The sequence below is a fragment of the Galeopterus variegatus genome, unplaced genomic scaffold, assembly GCF_000696425.1.
Source record: "Galeopterus variegatus unplaced genomic scaffold, G_variegatus-3.0.2 Scaffold666, whole genome shotgun sequence".
NCBI lineage: Eukaryota > Metazoa > Chordata > Mammalia > Dermoptera > Cynocephalidae > Galeopterus > Galeopterus variegatus.
Window position 1 is genome coordinate 147,410 of NW_007726777.1, and position 21,414 is coordinate 168,823.

At 39.7% G+C, this 21,414-nt stretch overlaps 1 protein-coding gene across 4 annotated transcripts in view; it reads left to right on the plus strand.

Annotated features, from left to right (window-relative positions):
- Positions 1 to 21,414, plus strand: part of SLC20A2 (solute carrier family 20 (phosphate transporter), member 2) — a 96,386-nt gene that overhangs the window by 24,812 nt on the left and 50,160 nt on the right. The window contains exon 1 of one of the 4 annotated variants that reach the window (XM_008571201.1): positions 7,765 to 8,209. The exons of the other annotated variants lie outside the window; for them this stretch is intronic. The gene's annotated coding sequence lies outside the window, so the exon portion shown is untranslated. Of the gene's footprint in view, positions 1 to 7,764; positions 8,210 to 21,414 lie in introns of those variants that run through there. 4 annotated transcript variants of the gene reach the window in all.

Sequence of the window (21,414 nt, forward strand, 5' to 3'; positions counted from 1 at the left end):
GCCCCTTGTTGAAACTAGCCACCTGCCAGTTTCCTGTAGCCCAGTGCAATTAGAATCTCTTATGAATATTTCATCTCTTTTAATTTGAGTTCAATTTCGAACTGCTTACCCTAAAAAATGACCACTTCTCAATCTATCTGGTTGGGAACAGATTATATCCATTTACAGCAAAACTTAAAAATTAGAAAATAAATTATTGATTTCCCAAATCTCTTGGTAAATTGCGACCAAGTGCTGTTTTCTACCACACACTTCACCATCTACCTGGCAAACAAATCTTACAAATGCTCAGGGATTTGATAGTGGAATAGCAGGAGCCAGGAGGATATATTTGAAATTATTAATAGTAAAACTGGTGGCTTTGAGCTGTTGTTATAAGGGTCCTTTCAGTCTTTACCTGCAAGTTCTCTGTCCACCTGAAAAAAGATAGCAAGGGAACTTAAGAACCCAGAACCCCAAAGTGGATTGTACAGGTGATTTCACCAGGACTTCCCTTTGCTGTTACTTTGTACAGGATATATTTGTATGTATGTGCACACACACACACACGAGGGGACTTCACAGAGTTCGTGGGAAGTCTTTCCCCTCATATGTGTGTGTGTGTGTATAAAGTCAGTGTTAAACACTGCTGAGTGTGTTATGTTCACTGAGTCATTTTTGCAACAATCCTAGGAGGAGCCTTTTTCTTACTGTACAGATGTGCAGAGGCCATTCTGCTAAATAATTTGTCTATGCTCTCAAAGCTAGTAAGTAGTAGAGCTGGGATTTGATTAAAAGCTAGTAAGTAGTAGAGCTGGGATTTGATTAACTCCAGCAGTATAGCCATATTAAAGTACGCTCCTGCAACCCTCTTTTCCTCATAAAGCCTTAAATTTCAAGTTAGAAAGTAGGGTAGCCTTTACCCAAACAAGATTGTAAGTGCTCTTGAAACAGACTTGATTGCTTGTGATGCAGTATAGATTGAAATAACGAATATTAATTAGTACCAAAAGATTTGGGAAATCAGTAGCTTGTTACCTGATTCTTAATAATTTTTCTATAATTGGATGAAGTAAACTGAGAAGTGGACGTTTATGATTAGCAGTTTAGTACAACTTAACACAGAAATAGTCTAAATAAGATTGCAAGAAAATGTTACTTATTTTGACACAGCAGACTACAGGTCATAAATTCAGATACCTGTACTGGCCAGCCACCAAAAAATGAATAAATAAGTAAAAGTATTTTCTGTTTACTTCAAGCCAAATTAGTCTGGAATTAGGAGGATTTTGTCAACCTACCTTTTGAGTAACTGTGGCTTTAAATCTAATGTTTGACTTTTTTCTAAAATCTCAAATTACAGTACATTTAAGGTCTCTTATTTTAGATTAGCATGAATAGTAATAAATTATAGAAGTTCAGGTTACACTTAATAAGCCTATGCCTAATTGTCCATTTAAGGTGTATTTGTCATATGACATATTAGTGCTTCTTTGTTTTGAAGCTGGTGGTTGTGCTTTGTCTGTCTCAAGCAATTTCAAGTCTAGCATTTTATATCAGCAAGTACAGAATTGTTGCATCAAGAGAAAAAAGGAAGCCCCTAGATTCAAAGTAGGGGAGGGACAGCCACTGTTTGAGTGGAGGCTGATGTTGGGGAGTGTGAAACATGCATGACCCTTGTGCTCTAGTGCAAATCTCTATGGGCTCCAGGCAAAGGGATGGGGGGGGGATTTAAATAAGTTCAGTATTTTCTACTGTCATTGGTGATAAAGTTATATCTATGTATCTGTGTTCATTATCTATATTTATATATCTATATTGTGGTGTACACATAAATATGTGGATTAACTTATTTATTTAACAAAATGTTTATACCAGGCACTGTTCTCCATCCTGATTATATTCATGCCAGGTACTGTTCTACGTGCTTTACAAATATAAACTCATTTAATCCTCATAATAACCCTATGAGGCGTGTGTAATTATTATCCCCATTTTAAAGATGATGAAACCAAGGCGCGGGGAGAGTAAGTAGTTGCCCAAAGTCAAAAACTGTAAAGTGATGAAGCTGGAATTTGAACCCAGACAATCTTGCTGTAGACTCCGTACTCTTCGCTGGATACTTTTATAGCCAAGATGTGGAGAAATTAAGCAACTTAGTCGTAGTCAAACAGCTATTAATTGATGAAGCTCCAGTGGGAATCCAAGCTGTCCGCAGACGCGCAGCACGGCTCTCTCCCCTCCCTGTGCCCGCTAGCGTTCTCGCTTCTGTGCAGCGCTCTTCACATCCTCTTGCTGTTGCGCGCTCGTGGGCATGCACAAGGCTTAGTTCTCATGTCACTTCCCCGGTGATGCCTTCCTTGATTAACTCGACTGGAAGCCTCGTCCTCTTTTCTCATATTCCTAAAGGAATGAATGTTTACCCTTTGGGATGCTACTCTCGCGTGGTAAAGCGTTTGTGTGTACTGTCACGTGCCTCATCAGATTATAAGCCTCTTAAAGGCAGGACTGCCATTTATACCGCTTCCTGCTGTAGTCATGGGCACCTGCCATAGTCATGGGCACCTGCCATTCATACAAATCTTGCAATTGCTTGGGAGTTTCATAATGGCAGCAATCAACTATTTAACAAATATTTGTTAAATGGATGACTTTTGGGAATGTATAGTAAAATTTGTGAAATTGTGAAATTTTCCAACAGAATTCTAATATACTTTTTAAAAATCTACTATGTTAAAATAAGTATTCAAACAACAGCAATTGAAATGCTGCCTTGACTTTCTCAGTTCTTATATAAATTATGTCATAAAATTATGCAGAATTAGCTATTAAAGTTTTTTAAAAAACTCTTGAGTTTGCTACTACATATATATTTTTTAAATTTGTTGCTTACAAAAATGGAATGCTGAAGGAAAAACTGTTTATTCTTTTTAGAGGTAGAGTTCTCTGTAAATTGGTATTCTTCATCCATTTTTGAAGTATTAAGACAGACTGAATAGCTGTGGATTACACCAGTGTAATCATTCAGAAGGCTAGCGTGGAGGACTTTTTGAAGGTATGTGTATTAGTGAGCTTTTGCTACATAACAAACCATCTAATACTAGTGGCTTAAAAAAACAAACATGTCTTAGTCTCACAGTTCTGTAGGGCACCTGGCTGGTTCTGGCTTGAGTTAGGCTGGCTAATGTCTGCAGTTAGCTGGCAGCCTAGCTGGGGCTCCATGGTTATGGGGGTCTCACTCACATGTTGGGGGCCTCAGCAGTGATGGCCCATCTTTGCTCATGTGTGCCGCTCAGGATTCCAAAGAGCAGCAAGAGAGTGCAAGCCACAGTGGGCTGGCACTTCACACAGCCCTGGCTTACGTTTGCTATTGTCCTGTTGGCCAAGCACGGAGTCAGTGTGGGAAGGGAATACCTAGGGGTAAGGCTATGGGGAATCAGGAACAAATAGGGGTCGATACTGCAACAGGCAACCAACATACTCAGTTTGTCTGTATTATTTAGTCAGTGTCTGTTTGCTATTGTCCTGTTGGCCAAGCACGGAGTCAGTGTGGGAAGGGAACACCTAGGGGTAAGGCTATGGGGAATCAGGAACAAATAGGGGGTCGATACTGCAACAGGCAACCAACATACTCAGTTTGTCTGTATTATTTAGTCAGTGTCCCTAAATTCTGATTCAACCTCAGGCTGGGGATATGAGGCTATATAATAGAGAAAAATTAAACAGGCTGTCATAACAACAGAGTTTCCATTAAGAGTTTATGTAGTCCCTGGGTTTCCTTGAAATACTTAACAATGTTTGAAGTTCCTTTCAACTTTTTATTTTTTGAAGCTTTGAGCTGTAAAAGCGGGGAGCCTTTAATCCTCACTCAGTAAATATTCCAAATTGACCTTCAGCAGGTACTGTGCTGATGCTGGAAGTGGTGTGGTTGTAATAATGAGGACCATTTATTGAGAGCTCCTATGTGCCAGTGCTGTATGTCATGTCATTTAACTCTAACACTGTCCCTTGACATAGGCATTATTATCCCTGTTTTACAGGTGATGAAACAGACTCACAGAGGTTAACCAAGTTGTCTGAGGTCAGTAGCTAGTAGGCGGTGGACTGTTTTGAACCCAGGTCTTTCTGACTCCATAGCTATGATCTAAAGAAGAATTTCTTCCCTAATGGGTTGACAGGGGTTTTTTCTTCAGCATTCATTTTTTTGAAGGCTTTAAGTGTTTTATGTCATCCTCTGAAAAACTGGGAACAATGGTGAGACCTAGATTTTCCCCCTACCCTACCACCATCAGTTGTTGGACCAAATGACCAGGTTTAGTTTGAAGATGGTAAGTATCTTAGAGTAGAAACTTACTGCTATTTCCAGATGTAATTGTTAAATATTTTGAAATACTTGATCTCTTCGTGATCTATGATTCTTCTAAGGTTCCAAAATAAAATTCAGAATCTTGGGTTATTCTAAAACATATATGTAAAATTTCACCAGAAGATAACCTTTATCTAAAAAATGAACTGTGTCCCTCTTGTGTGCCCCTTCATAGCAGTTGCACATGAACTGCATCTCATAGTCACCAGTGTCGTCTTTGCCTGGGTAAGTCTGTTCCTCTCACTGAGGTGTGAACCCTGTGAACACAGAGACCTTGTCATTCATCTCTGCATCCCCAGCACAATACCTGGAATATACCACTGTGGGCCGCATGGTCTTATAACTGGATTGTATGCCTAGGAATGAAGTTCTTTTCTTCTTCCCTTCTTCAGTGCTTTTGGTTTATATACCTTCCTTTTAGCCCTGTCTTTCCCCTTTCTACATGGTGTCTTCCCTCTTTCTGTCTGTCTCAGTTCCTCAGTTTTTCTTAGCCTTTCATTTCTCCCGCTGTCTGCCACTAGGCTAGTCTCACGGCTCTTAACTTTCTTGGGTCACAGACCCCTTTGATAAAACTATAAAGAAAGTTATTGCTCTGAAAAAATGCACACAGTGAACACAACATTTGCATGTTGTTTCAGAGGTTAAGAATGCAAAACCTCTAGACTTTGAGCTCTTTGAGGACAAAAACTAGGATTTTTTTAAATCCTTTAATTGTATTGGGGAATACAGTATCTTCATTTATATTTGTTGAGTGTATGTGAGTGAGCACATGTCGCATACATGTTCATGTGAGTGTATGTGGTAGAAAACTGTTGTCAGGTATTTCTGGACTTGAGCTGTTCAATATGATAGTTGCTAGTCACATAGAGTTAAATGAGCACCTGAAATGTGAATCGTCCAAATTGAGATGAACTAATTATAAAATACATGCTGGATTTCCCAGACTTAGCACAAACAGAAGAATGTAAGATATCTCATTAATAGTTCTTATATTCATTACATGTTGAAATGATAGTATCTTGGGTATATTGAGTGAAATAAAGTATGTTATTAAGATTAATTTCACTTCTTTATTTTTGCTTTTTAAAAAATAACTACTAAAATTTTTAAAATTATTTTTGTAACTGTCCTAGAGTTGAAATGATAGTATCTTGGGTATATTGAGTGAAATAAAGTATGTTATTAAGATTAATTTCACTTCTTCATTTTTGCTTTTTAAAAAATAACTACTAAAATTTTTAAAATTATTTTTGTAACTGTCCTAGAAGACCAGAATCCAGGTTAATTTGTTAGTGTGAGTTCTTAAAAACAGTAGGTTTTTAAAAAATGTTATGGGTCTATTGGACTAGAGATCCATAGCATGCCAACCTCCACTCACATGGCATCACCCGTCCCTACTCCCCACCACCAGCATTCATGAGAACACGTAGGAAGAATTTGCCTGCTTTTGATGATACACATAGCTTTATCTCTACTGCCTTAAGTATGCCTTGAATGAAAGTATAGTTGACTCAAGTTATTTTCACTAATGAAAAGGAAGCAACAGAGGGACTCATGAATTGGAGGATACACTATTTTCTTTGGAAGGTTTTGGCTCTTGTATTTTGGAGCAGGTGTGGGGCTGCTGTTGAAAGAAACAGAGTCATGCTCAGCCTGTTTGATATATGTGGAATTGGAGAATCGCTCAGGGTCCCTTGCCTTCAGTGTGAGGAACGCAGCGTCCCTCAGACATCAAGTTGTTCCTCTCCAGTACAAACTCTGATGCATACGTTAACTTGATATATTTGCATTTTTTTTTTTTTTACTTTCTGGTTTAGGGCAGATATAATGTTTTGGATTAGAGAATTTTCTACTGAACCATGACATAACAGGATAAGAATAATTGTCAAAAATAGCCTCACAATGTCTCCTTTTGGTATTAAGAGTCCCAGAGTAAGTTTGCTGTGGATTATTGAGAATGATTATATTAATCAGATGTCAGCCCTCTTTGATTCATGCTAGCTTCTTTCCTTTCAGCATGGAGTGACTCTGGGTTGGAGTGATGCGGACACCAGCTATCACTTTGTAGAGGGGAGCCAGCCTCAGGTTGGAAAGTGGGGTGGAATCTCAGGCCAGCATTTTTTGTAAACAACAGGAGCGGGGATTATGCTGGTGGTTGCCAGCCCATGCCAATGAAAGGCACCCATCTGCAACTTTTGGTGTGCATGCTGCAGATGGGCAGTGCTTTGTGTGGGCATGGTTGTGTTGTAGGATCCGTGTTGCGGAACACCTGCCTGCAGTAGAGAGTCAACGGGTGTATTCTAAGCCCTTGGAGCTCAGACTTGGGATTTGGGAGTTGAGTAGAATAAACCTCCTGAATTCTAAACTAACATATGACACTTTATTTTTTTATTTTTTAGACCGGCCACACTGCGCTCAGCCAGTGAGCGCTATGAGCGCACCGGTCATCCCTATATAGGATCCGAACCCGCGGCGGGAAAGCTGCTGCGCTCCCAGCGCCGCACGCCATGGGCTCGGCCCAACATATGACACTTTAAAGTTAGGAAACCAGATAGCTCTGAAAGGATCTGTAGGATTGTAGCTGAATGGTTAATGTGGAAGACATGTTATGGAGGGCTTAGGAAGACCTGGGTCATCCAGTGTTGATCCCACTCATTGAATTACCCCATGTCTGTTCACTTATCTATTTTCTTAAAAAAGAAAAAGGAAAAGAAAAAGACATCTCCCAAAGATGTTTGGAGGTTTAATTGATGTTTGTAAAGTGCTTTGATATCTTTACCATAAAGTATCCAGTAAGAGCAAAATATGTCATCAGAACTTAAATGTCTTAAGCAAACTAGTCTCAACCATTTGAGTAGATACTAAGCAGTTCTGTGTCTTTGACATAAGTTATACTTATTAAGGGCTTTTTTCTTTTTTTCTAAAGAAAGTTTCATGTCCTCATTTTCTTTTAAATATCAGGTGTATACATGGGATCTTTAACATTAGCTTGAGTTTCAACATGCTTTGTAGATGGTCAGTCACCTATAGAGGACAGTTTTTTCAGCTCCAGCCAGCCAAGCAATTAAATGCACTTCAAAGTGCTTTTTGCCAAGGACAGTGCCTTTTACAAATATTTGAGATGTTTGTTCTTAGTTGTAATTTATTAGCAAACCTGTGTCCTCATAGCAACTCCTTGGGAGGTGCAGAAGACAAAGCCAGAGAGCAAGTAAGTGAAATAGGTTCATTACATGAAGAAAAAGCTTTTATTTAAGGGTACTTGTCAATAGACTTGTTCGTATGTGTATCGGTGTCTATTTAATTCATATAGTGCCACATCTGATCGTACCGTTTCAGTATCTGACATCATGTCCTTCTACTTTGCTTTTCCTTGTGAAGAGCACTGCCACCTTGTTGCCGAAGTTTTGTCTGATTTGAATGTGCTTAAAAATCAAGCAAATGCCTGTTGCGAAAAAGAGCTTACTCTTTCTCTTTGTCAGTACTTGCAAAAACCACTTAAAAGAAGATCGTGTTATTGGACCGAACTCAATAATTAGCATAATTGTGATGCTCTGTATTGTTCACTAGGGCACGCCCCTTGGCCACGTTTCCCATTAAGAGGACACTGATGTTGTCCTTAGTGAATAAATCCCGGCACACATGATGCAAATCAGCGTGTTCCTGCCTGCTGCTCGGCTGCAGTTAATTTTAGCCAGGGTTTGTTCTATGAGTTGTAAAACTGTTTACCAAGTTAGAAATTAGTAAGTGAAATGTGACTTCTCGGCCTAATGTGATAGGATATCTATTTTAGTCTTCAGATTGTGTTTATGATCGGGAGGACAGTCTTCTGAAGAATTGTGGCTCAGATTTCCTTTGAAACTACTTGTAAGTACGGGGTGAATTTTTTTAAGACTTCTCTTTGTTCTTTTCTCCTTAAATCTTCCTAATGTAACTATCATAATATTTTTTTATCTCTTGGGAAAACTGGAAGCTTTGGGGTTGGTACTTTAGAGAAATCTAAGAATGATGGCAAAGTTTTTTTTTTTTTTTTTAATGTACTGTAAGAAACCCGCCTTACTCAGTTTTCCCAAGAGAAAGTATTTATTCTTATTTTTATTTTTGCAATCTAGATTATTGCTTATTTTATCTGTTAAAATATTTGATTAATGGAAATGGTTCTTGTAAATACAGAAATGTTTCATCATGTCATTGAGCTTTATTTTCTATGGTAACCTAACCCTTGAGGAAAAAATGTTAAAAGTGGATTCTTGTTATACCCTGTGCTATGAGTTTATGCTGTAGAAATAATGGAATATCCAATGTAATTTTGTTGAAAGTATAGGTGGACAGCTTTTACTTTTTAAGGATGATTTTGTGCTTAAAAATAGATTCCTAAAGAGAAGTACTTTAAAAAATTAATTTAGGATAAAGGTTTTAGAGTAATTTAAAGCATCTTCTGGAAGATTGAGTTATCAAAATTAACCAAAGGCCATGACGTTTTAAAATCTTAACTGCTCTTAATCTAACAAGTTATTACCAATTTAAATTTGGTCTGAAGAAAAGATTTTAATATCAAGTATTTTAAATTAAATGTGGATCACCTTTCTTGGTTTGAAGTGCTTTTTAATTAGGAGTAGACTGACTTCCTGCCAAACAGCTTGCTTATAACACAGAAACTGAAAGGAATTTCTTTATCAATGAACACGTAAATTATTTCAGCTCTGGGAACATTGATTTTGATGAAACAATTTTAATTGGCGGTATAGTAGCTTTTACCATGCATCCCTGTCTTTTTTGTCTCTGTGAGCAAGGAGAGAGGCATGTTGTCAGTTAGTACTGTGAATGCCACTTTCCCATTTTGAAGAGCTTTATTTAAAGACTTCTTTGTTATTATGTATTTCTGACTTTAAATACAAATGACATAAACTATCAACAAAGAAAGGAAATGTTTCAGTGGTACATTAGTAGGAAAGGAATGTAAGAAAGGAAAGTAGAATTGAGTTCTTAGGCTGTTTTTAGAAAGAAACTTTTTTATTGAGCAGAAGAGAAATTTGAAGGTTCAGATTAGTTACAACAGAAAAGTACCTAATATCATCTTCAGCAGTAAAAGGGATTTTTTTTTTTGCAGTATATGCTTCATAAAATATACTTTTATCCAAAGGATGTAACAGTTCTTATTCTTACTTTTAATTGTTAATAAGGTGTCATCAGAATGTCAGTGCAATGAGTATTTTTAAAGGTACACTGTAATTGGGTATTAGTTTTCAAGCTAATATTCATTCGATCAATAATAGGTTTTAGTCTTGCAAAGTAGAAAAGCTGATTAGAATATATCCATTTTTTAATTTTTCAGAAAGAAGTTTCAGTAGGCTTTTCTACTACAAGGGAGCACGTGTTTTTTTTAAATTTTTTAATTTTTTTTTATTTTTTAAAATGATGACCGGTAAGGGAGATCTTAACCCTTGATTTGGTGTTGTCAGCACCACGCTCTCCCAAGTAATTTTTTAATTTTTTTAAATTTTTTAAAAAGATGACCGGTAAGGGAGATCTTAACCCTTGATTTGGTGTTGTCAGCACCACGCTCTCCCAAGTGAGCCATGGGCCTGCCCCGGGAGCACATGTTTTAGAACGAGTTGCCAGAATGCTCATAAATACCCAGAGTGTTTGTTTTAGTGATTTATGTGCTGTGAGAGAGTGATATAAGAAAGAGGAGCTGGTTTTAATTGTGTAAGTGTCAGTTTCTCATGTTTGCTGGTGCTGTGATTCTCTCTGCTACTTCTTATCCTGCATGCCCGATGAAGTGATACTGGTTATAGTTCCCTCTGAAGCAGAGACTCTGTTGACTGGTTATGACCTGGTTATGAGCAGTGAGCTCACCTGGGGGCTCCAGGTACTGAGAAACACGGGCAGCTTGGTAACCTGCGAAGGAGTCCCGAAGCCCCTGGTTTCAGCAGGGCACGGTGCACACCTGCGCCTCCCACAGCCAGTGCCCTCTCTGCAGTTACCTGTGAACATCTGTCCTCAAGTCCTTCTGAGCCGCTTCACTGGCTGCCTGCCCTCTCATCCTAGTCTTCTTAAAATAGTTGTAGACCCAGAGGCTCTCACAAAACAGCTGCTTAGTGCAGGAGGTTTATTTTACTGTTACTTTATTCCTAGAGAATAGCCTTCTGCCCTGAAGCTTTGAAGGATTTTTCAGGGAAGCAGAGAGTAACCTTTCCTCTGGATCCCCTGCATCCATATGAGGTTTTTAATAGGTAACTTGTCTGTATGGCTATATGGGGACTACATTACATAACAGGTTGCCTTTTGGTTTGGAGCTGAATGCTCAGTGATCACATCCTTGGAATGATCTTTTTCAAAAGGAAATTTTGTAGGAGGAGTCTTTGTTATATTGAGTTTCAACTGTTTTATCTAAAACGAAAGGAACAGTGTGCGAAGGATGCCTTCAGCTTTGCCTGTCTTGTACACAAGTCTATGGCCCTTGGGAGGAATGCTGGTTTCATCGGGAAATACTGGGACTGCTTTATTATTTAGCATCTATTAAGCACCCCCAGGACACATAATGCACAAAGAAAGCATAGTTCCTACTCTCAAAGAACTCACGTGCTAAAATTAGGCGGTACACAGAAACTGGGCCCCCTGACATACAATAAATAAACTGGCAGAAGAAAGAATGTGAGAACAAAGAAAAGGGAAACAAGATGGAGTGGGGCGGGTTCAGGGTACCTTGGCTTCAGTTCATCTGGGCTTTTGCCACACATGATTAGGACAGACTGCTGTGTCCCACGGGCTGCTCTCCCTTTCTCTTCTAGCACTGGAGACAAGCACGGAGACCGGCCTGGGGCCCCATCCACCTCGACAGTTCTGGTACAGCCTCCTGCAAAGGGGACAAGCCTCTGTAGTTTCACTTATACCAAGAACCATTATTATTATGTGTGTGTCAGGGGACGGGGGGAGCTTGATGTAAAGTCCAATAGATATAAAAAGCATCTTTCTCCATAAAGTGGTATTTAGATAGACATCTGAATTTGAGTCCCAGATTCTGTCCTCTCTCTCACGCAGATTTGCAGGTGAACAAGTTACTTAACCCTGCACTGGGGTAGGGTGTTGAGTCAGCTGGTAAATTATTTAGAGAAGGAACTTAGCTTCTCAGAAGAAAGGTATTATGAAGGTCTACCAAGCATCACTGCAGCTCATAAAGGAGTCAGAAAAACGTGAATCAGAAGAGCTAGTAATGCGAGTGTGGGTATTGGAGATTTAGAAATGTGAGGAGACCGTGCGGATCTGTGAGTCATTCTTCCCTTTATACTCAACCTCAGCTAGTCTCTGACTAAGGTTCTGGGTTTAGTTCATGGCTTCACAACTAAAAGAAACTTGGAGACGGCTCAACAAAGAACCTCAAAAAAGAAATGATTAAAGAGTTGGAAAATGATACCTATAATAAGAAGTTAGGGAACTTCTATTATTTAGCCTGGAGGGAAAAAATGATGGGGGAATCTCAGATTGTTATTCAAGTGTGCGTGCCTCAGTACCAAAGAATGATAACCAACTAGCATCTCTTTCCACTGTGAATATGAAGGTTAAGTCCAGCGAGGGTTAGGTTAGTACAGTGGTTCCCACAGTGTGATCCCTCTACCCTCAGCATTAGTACTACCCGAGAACTTGTGAGAAATGCAAATTATCAGGACCCACCCAAACCCCAACCCCACCTAATGATTCAGAGACTGTGGGGTTGGGACCCAGCAATCTGTTTTAACACGCCCCACCAAGTAATCCTGATGTGCAGTAAAGTTTGAGGACCACTGGATGAGATATAAAGAAGGGAATTATAAAATGGGGAAACAGGATGCTAGGAAAATGTAAACTTTTTTCCTGAAGTCACCTAAAAAGGGGTTTATATTTGATTGCAATGTTTTCAATATTATCTCCAAAGTCAGGAGGTAAAATGACCTCTCAGAGTCCCTTCTAACTCTGACCTTGTTCTAGGTTTCCTTTTGTCACTTAGAGAAGATTAATAATTAATCAAGAAAAATTTGCAATTACTTTCTGCACTCAGTAGTTGAGACAGTGCCCATATCAAATGAGATAATGTTATCAGATATATCCTGCCATATTTTATCCCAATGTTACTAAAGCCATCTGAAGGGACATTTGGGCAGAGGTGGTATGCAGTCACATGGGGCCCCTAGATGTCAGCCCGTGATCACTGTATGTCACAGACTGCTGGCACCGCCGGCCACTCTCTTCATGAAGCCCATTTCAGAAGAGAGGAGCTGGAAGCAAAGTTTGGCTTGACCCCATTTTCCCAACTCTGTCACCTCACAGGAACAGAAGAGTTGGTGGGTGGCCTACATGCCTGCAGAAATGCCCTTCCCCACCTTGTCACGGGGAGTCCCATCTGACTCCCTAGAAGTTGGGGCAATATAGAAGCTTGAGTCTCCTCTACAGGTGGAGGATAGTGACATATTTTATCTCAACATTTTTGTATCTACAGCAAATAGCCCAATGGTATGCATAGGAAGCACTTAATACAAATAAATATCTAATTATTCAATTGAAGTGTCCAAGGCCATGGGGGCTCTGCCCTCTCCCATGTAATGCATTATTTTGATTCAGGAAGGTGGAAGCTCTTACCCTTCCTGGTCAAAATAGTTACCCCCGCTCATCTCCCCCCATCCCCACTTTTTTGCACATCATACAAATGCATCTTTTTTTTTTTTTTTTTTTTTTTTTTTTTTTTTTTTGTTGAGCGAGTTGCTCCTCTGGTTCCCGCTCACTGGTTGAGCGAGGCGCAGGAGCAACACCGAGGGTTGTGATCCCATTGCCGGTCCCCGGTCTGGTACAGGGGCAACACTGAGGGTTGCGATCCGTTGCCGGACACGGAAAAAGACAAAAGACAAAAAAAAAAAGTGTCACACAAGTAGCATACTGCTGTGTCCCAAAAAGATATGCCCTACCCTAGCCAGGGAACTGTGGCTCTAATATTTTAGTACTTGAAAATAGAACAGGTAGAATTGTTGGTTTTATAATTACAGTTGATTACACATTTGCAGAGTATTAAAAATTCCTTGAAGTGAGAAAAGACAGGAAGAGTTTGGTTCAGACTCTAGTTTGCCTTATAATGGGACACAGAGGGATAGAGGTGGCAAGTGTATATACTGATGTTATTAAACAACCTTTGGACCTCATTACATTTGAAAACTGACCTCTCAGACATTAAGCTGCATGCACTGTTATTTTCTACATTCGCCTTCATTTCAGAATATCTGAGGCCCAGTGAACATGATTGCACACTGGTAAGATAGATATGTCTCACCTGTTCAGAGGGCACAGATAGCTGATGTTTAACAGTCTGAATGAACCTCTGGATATAAATAGTTTCTTTGAAACCTGCGAATTCTCAATAACCATACATCCAATAGGGAAAATTCCGAATGTCTAATTGATTTGGTTTTTAATGATAGCAGTCAAAAGGTTATTTTCATTTCTGTATAAAAATAAATAACTAAATAGCCATTCATTTTTGGTATTTCTTCCTTGGAAAATGGTCTCGTTTCTAAAGTCAATCTATAGCTAGTTCACATATGTGCCATTAAGAATAAGAGTGGTTAAGTGGCTTGGGATAAACTTTGTCTCCTTATAGTTGTTCAGCCAAAGCAATTAAACTTGAAGAGAAAGGCAGGAAAAAACCGTCTTACTTATTGTTAGACTGTGTAAGAATTATTGACCTAATAATTCAATTAAATATCTCCAGAAACAACCTAATAAGGTACCAGTTAAATAATAATGCAACCCTTTGCAGCTGCTTAAAACTATATTAGGTATATACTGAGTAAAGCTAAAGTAAAACTAAAACCATGTGTGTGTGTGACCTCCTTTGTAAAGGAGGCACATCTGTGTGTGTGTGTTGAAAAATAATACTGCACGCAGAACGCACGTATAGCAGTGGTTATCCCTAGGAGATGAGCTGGTATGTGATTCTTTCCACCTTCTTGGTTACCTGTATGTTAAATTTTTTCTTCAATGAGCATATATTAACTTTTGTAATAATAAAAAACTCTCTCTTTAAAAAGTAGCTATTTTAATTCATTTTTATTTTGACTTTTATGTTTTACTTACTTTGGCATTGGCCTCTCAGGGGGTTACATAAGTGGCCTAGCGACACCGATGAAGCTAGTACACCAGAATGTTAACAGTGGTTATTTTGCAGTAGTGGGCTAGGAGCACTTTTTCTTGTTTTACCTTCTACTTTTCTGTACCTCTCAGATCTTTTATATGAGTACATATTATTTTTTAGTGGAAAAATGTGACATTCTTAAAGCAAGGACTTGGGCTTTTTGCTCTTGGGAAGTGGCCCACACAAATTGATGTGTAGCAGTTAATGTTAAAGGTTATTTCTGTTAGTTCTGCAGTATTAGAGGTATTCAGCAAGAGTCTGCTTTCACTAATTCTTTGGATCTTAAATGAACTCTAATCTGGCTTCAAATTGGCTAGGATCACAGATTCAGTATTACTTGGAGAGCAAAGGAAGGCAGCTGGGGAATCCAGCCTCTTTTAAAATCAATTAAAATGCTACTTCTGGTGTTAAGATCTGAAGTTCAGAGCAGTGAATGGTGGAGCCGTATGCAGGAGACTCAGGTGATATTCTGAGTGACGGTGATGAGGGGTGACGGAAAGAACGTTTCTTAGCTGTTGTTTCCAAAGCACTGATCCCGGTAGCATCAGAGTGTGTCTCACCAGTGTTTACTAAAAGTGACAGCCCTTTAAAAGAGTACTGGCTCCCTCAATTATTTTTGCCAATTACTGCTAGGATGTCCTTGCGGCCTTAATCAGAAGGTTATTTTGGGTAAATGTTTTGGTGCTGGTGGCAGTTGACTTAAGAAAATCTTGAGCAAAAGCAGTAGGCCCCACTTTCAACCTGCTGTGTGTGGTGACACATGAGGATAAGTACTGTGACGGTTATTTAAAGGATCTCTCTTGAAGTATGTTCATAAGCCCGGGCCTATAGTGAAGTGGAATCTGTCACCAGCTTTACTTTGGGCATAGAGGTTTAGAATGAGACTACACTGAATCCACTTTCAGCAGGACTAATACCTTAAATTTAATTTAAAACCAAAGTGCCTCCAGAAACTAAAAGGAATCTATTATCAGGTATCACCATGTTTTGGCCTAGCCTTTACTTCAGGACCTTTATTACTCATAGAAGAGTTTCCTGGGATAGTTGGAACTTGGAAAGCTGGTTTTTCGTGTTTCCTTCTTACCACTCTTCATCTGTACCAGGGCTGCTCTTTTCATCCTCGCCCTTTTTTTTTTATCATCCGTCTCTTTCTCCTGCAGTTGTGATGGGATTAGTCATGTAATTCCTGTCTGCACCATCTCCATGTGGGAAAGAAAGAGATGTGGGCAAGCCCTTCAGCTCAAGCAGTCCGACGTTCAGTGGGTAGAGCGTTGCTCTCAGTGCGCACTGTAGGGGACAGTTCCTGGGACATCAGTGTGTCTGGGCTGCCAAGAAGTCCCAAAGCTCCCCTGCACGCTGTGTGAGCACAGATGTATGAAATGTACATCAAGATGGAAGAAATAGGTGCTTAAATTTGGTAAATAGAATTCTTTGCAAGTTGAATGTCTCAAAAGAAGTAAGAAAACATCTTTTTACTTCTTTAAAAGGGATAGAGAGCTGGCAGGTTAGCTCATTTGGTTAGAGCATGATGCTGATAACACCAAGGTCCAGGGTTCCATTCCTGTACTGGGAAGCCCCCTAAAAAGAAAGGGGGGATAGAGCAGATAAAAAATATTTTCTGACACTGTAGACTGTTTGACATGGTAGGAAGACTGCCACATGGCTGTCAGGGGAAAGAGGGTGGCCTTTGTCAGAGGCAGAGGAGAATGGGTCTCAGTTTAAAGATTTGGACTGAGTTTATTTTCTCTTTTTGTTTTTTGTTTGGTTTGGTTTGGTCTTTACATTGAAGACTAAAAGCAAAAGTCGGAGATGTGAATGTAGTTAACCTGGTGAGGTAGTTCAGAGTTATAAATGAGCTAATCTGTTATAAAGGTTTTAAAAAGAAAAAGTGGTTGCTGTAGATCTGACGTGAAGTTGAAGTGGCAGCTGGAACAGGAAGACAGAATTGCAAGGATGATCTGTCCCTTTCTGCCTCAGCCTGCTGAGGGAAGCGTCCCTAGGGACTTCGAGGTGGAACATCCACACACCTCTTTCTGTCAGGCCTGATTTTTGCCATCTCTTCCTTTGTTTACATTTGTTTGGTTTTTCCCTGACCTTTAAGTCATAGTGTCCTCAGGCTCTGGGAGACTTGTCAGTAACAATTAAATAAGTCCAGAATTTTTACTTGAAGAAAAATGACTCAAAGCCTAACCCAGAAGAAACTTCTCTTAGATATAAAAACTTGACATTATCGTACTATTAAGTTTTAGGATGATGATTTTTTGTAAAGTGTAATTTTTATTGTGTCCTGAGGAGTGATGACCATCAGCAGGCAGTGGTATCAGAAGAAAGACTTTATTTTCTGTCTCTGCACTAAATCTTAAGTCATGAACTTCTAGGTGCTCAAGTGATCAAATTGGATCCAGATATGTAAGAGCTGGACAGGTGTAAAAGTATCTTTTCCTGAATGTTAATCCTGGCCACCTTTTTAAAATTTATACATAGTAAAGTTCACTTTCTCTGGCATACAGTTCTGTGAGTTTTTACACAGGTGCAGAGTTTTATGGCCACCACCACAGGCAGGACACAGAGTCATTCCACTCCCCAGAGAGAGCCTTGTGCTGCCCTCTGCACCTGCACCTCCCCTCCGCCCCTCCTCCCTGAACTGTGAAGCAGTCTCCAAACCACACACGCATCATGGCAGAGGGTGGAAAGTTAACTGGCTAAAGGGGCTTAAACACAACCTTTGACTAGTAAGTGGCTTATGTGTGCCATGGGTGATCCCTACCAAGCCAGACTAAAATATTTTAAAGTCTAGCAGGGATATCAGCATCTTACACTGTAGTGAAGTAGACTTCATAGAATTAGCTCAGCCAAATAATCAATCAAAAAACTACAGAAAGCCCCAGGGGAGTGGGTATATCACTAATCAGAATTGCTATAATATTGTATCTAAAAAGTCCAGTTTTCAACAAAAATTATGAGACATTTAAAGCAACTGGATACTGTGATACATACACAGGATGGGGGAAACAGGCAATAGAGACTGCTTTTGAGGGACCCAGATATTGAACTTAGCAGACAAGACTTCAAAGCAGCTATTATAAATATGTTGAAAGACTAAAGGAAACCATGTTTAAATAGTCAGAAGAAGGTATGGTAGCAATGACTCATCAAATAGAAAATATTCACAAAGGTATAAATTATAAAAAAGAAACAAATGGAGATATGATATTGCACAGGCAACAAAAGTAAAAATATTGGACTACATCAAAATTAAGAACTTCATGCTGGCTGGTTAGCTCACTCAGTAGAGTGTGGTGCTGATAACACCAGCATCAAGAGTTCAGATGCCTGTATTGGTCAGCTGCCAAAAAAAAAAAAAAATTAATAAGAAATACAAACGTCTGTACATCAAAGGACACAATAGAGTGAAAGGCAACCTACAGAACAGGAGAAAATATTTACAAATCATATATCAGAGAAGGGGTTAGTAGCCAGAATATATAAAGAACTTCTACACCAAACAACAAAAAATAAGTAATCTGATTAAAAATGGGCAAAAGACTTGAATAGACATTTCTCCAAAGAAGATACACAATGGCCAACAAGCATGTGAAAATATGTTCAACACCACTAATCATTAGGGAAATGCAAATCAAAACCTAGTGAGATACTACCTCACACCCATTAAGATGGCTACTATATTTTTAAAAAAAAGAAAACCAACAGAAAATAACAAGTGTTGACAAGGATATGGAGAAATCAGAACACTTTTGCACTGTTGGGGGAAAATTGAAGGGTGAGGCTGCTGTGGAAAACAGTATGGCAGTTCCTCAAAAAATTAAGAATGGAATTCCAATGTGATCCAGCAATTCCATCCAAAAGAATGGAAAGCATGATCTCAAAAAGACATTTGTACACCCTTTTTAATAGCAGCTTTACTTACAATAACCAAAAAATAGAAGTAACCCAAATGCCTATCAATGGATGAAAGATAAACAAATACGTACATACAATGGAATATTACTTAGTCTTAAAAAGGGAGGAAATTTTGACACATGCTGCAACTTGGACAAATTCGGAAGAAATTATGCTAAGTGAAATAAGCCAGTCACAACAGGACAAATACTGTGTGATTCCAGTCACGTGAGGTAGTGCTTAGGTAGTGAGATTCATAGAAACAGACAGAATGGTGGGTGCCAGGGAGAATGGGGAGTTCTTGTGCAAGGGGTGTGGGATTTTCGTTTTGCAAATGAGAAAAGTCCGGGAAGTGGATGGTGGTGATTGTTGCTGTGACAGTGTGATCATGTACTTAATGTCACTGAGCTGTGCATTTAAAATTGTCAAGGTGGTAAATTTTATTTTATGTGTATTTTACCCCAATTAAAATTTTTTCAAAAAAAGGAAATTCTGGAGTTGAAAAGTTCAATAACCAAAAAGAAAAACTCACTGGAGGGGCTCAACAGTGAATCTCAATTGGCAAAAGAAAGATTCGACCAACTTGAAAATGGAGCAATAGAGACTGTGCAGTCTGAAGAACCAAAAGAAAAAGCATGAAGACAACAGGGCCACAGGAGGACACGGCACCAGAGGGAGTGCTAGAAGCAGGAGAGAGAAAGGGGCATAAAAAAATATCGAGGGCCGGCCCAGGGGCGCACTGCTACAGTGCGCCACTTGGGAGCGCGGTGGCGCTCCTGCCGAGGGTTCGGATCCTAAAAAAATATCGAGGGCCGGCCCGGTGGTGCACTGCTACAGTGCGCCGCTTGGGAGCGCGGTGGCGCTCCCGCCGAGGGTTCGGATCCCACATACAGACCGGTTCCCGCTCACTGGCTGAGCGAGGTGTGGGAGCAACACTGAGGGTTGCGATCCCGTTGCCGGTCCCGGTCCGGTACGGGCGCGACACTGAGGGTTGTGATCTGTTGCCGGACACGAAAAAAGACAAAAAGGAAAAAAACAAAAAAAATACCGAAATGTTTTAAAATAATATTGATAGTTTTATGTATTTCAAGAATATTTTAACTTTCCAAATTTGATGAAAAACACTAGTCTACATATCCCAGAAGCTTAACAGACTCCGGTTTGGATAAACACGAAGAGATCCACATCCAGACATATTATAGTCAAAAGTTTGGAAGGCAAAGAAAAAGTCTTGAAAGCAGCAAAAGAGAGATGTGACTGTCAAATACAGTGGAGCAGCCATTAGGATTCACAGCTGACCTCCCTCAGACACAGCGGGCCTGAGGCAGCGAGATGACATGGAAAAGTGCTGGAAGAATCCTGTACCCAGCAAAGTGAATGCCTATATGCCTTTCCAAAGTGAGGGCAAGATAGAAGTATTTCCAAGTAAATAAAAACTGAGAGAATCCATTGCTAGCACACCCGCTTTACGAAGAATACTAATGGAAGTTCTTTGGGCTGAAAGGAAGAGACAGTGATCTCAATACACACACGCGCGCATGACCTCTGGTAAAGGTAAGTAGGTAATGATAAAAGGCAGTATAATTACATTTTTTTTAACTGATTTAAGGTATCACAGAAGAGCAGCTCATACCCGGTTGCTTTCTACTTATTGTAAGATCACATGAAAGCATCCACCCTAGCTCCAAATTTTCTAGAGGAAACAGGTAAAGGGAGTCAGTAATTTGCTCAGGAAAGAGGATGTCGATCCTGCATGGGGATCAAGTGCCGGGCTACTCTCAGGGTGAGAAGATGGTTTTCAAAGAAATCTTATGAATGTCTTATCTCTGTTATGTTTCTTGACTGCTATTTCCATGTTTCTTTGAAGGTAACATCAAGCAAATGCTTATGGTTTCTTAATTTAATAAAAAGACTTCTATTTCAGTAGTCTCGTTGAGATGTGAAGAACTGCTAAATTTCCACCTGACTTACCAATAAATGAACGATTTTGTGAATTTATTGCCTTGTTTAGTCCCTTTACACTGCTAATTTGGCAAATTATCGTGGAATTGACTCAGGTTTCCAGTCTTCTGAGGAAGCACTTCAGAGACTTGAGCAGCCTCTACCACATAGCAAAGTGCAGGAGGCTGGCTAAATCAATTTAATGATTATTTGTTCTCTCTTGCTTTTTTTTGCTGCCTAAGAACTATTGCTTAAGAATCTCTGGAATGAGAACAAGAAATATGGGGCTGTAAGCTGAGCATGGAAAATAGTTAGGATAGTAATCTTTATTTATCAACTCTTCTATTTATAGTAATGTTGCATTAATAGAAAGGATCTGTGATAGCACCAAGAATCAAAGTTTTATAAGTACCATCTATATTTTTATTGAGCCTTAAATATAATCAGAGTAAAATTAGTAAGTAAATATGTAAGAACCAAGATATCTATTTACATACACGGTTCCATTTTAGACTGTGGCCGAAAGGGAAGCATTTCCCTCATGTAGCTCATGGAACTTAGCCAAGCAGCTCAGTACTTCAGCGCGCAGAATGGGGCAGAGGAGCCGAGGTCTGCATTTGATAGAAGTTTCGTGCACGAAGTGATTTGCTCACAAAAAATTAATCTAGTTTTGGTTACGAGTAAAAAAACCCCTGGAATTTCTAGGGGCAGTCCATCTGTGGTGCGCACGGAAGGCAGGACGGGGTGTCTAGCGGCCTTCCTGCCTTAGGGTGGCAATGACAGGTGCGGCTCCGCTGCCCCGTCCCTTGCTTTCAAGTGACTTGTGCGTCAAGCGCTGCAGCGCTGTGGCGTTCTGTTTTTCAAATGTCTACTGCATGTGACTCCACGTTTCCAACGGGAGCTCGTTTCATTGTGCAAAACCCATCAGCCGTGAATGTTTTTCTCCCGTCCACATTCGGTCCTCCTCATGTGAAGGACACATCCTCATGCCACATCGTCACATTAGGTGAAGCGTGGCCCGTGTGTATTTCCTTGTATAGTGGTCTCATGGACTCATTGAATTATAAACTTA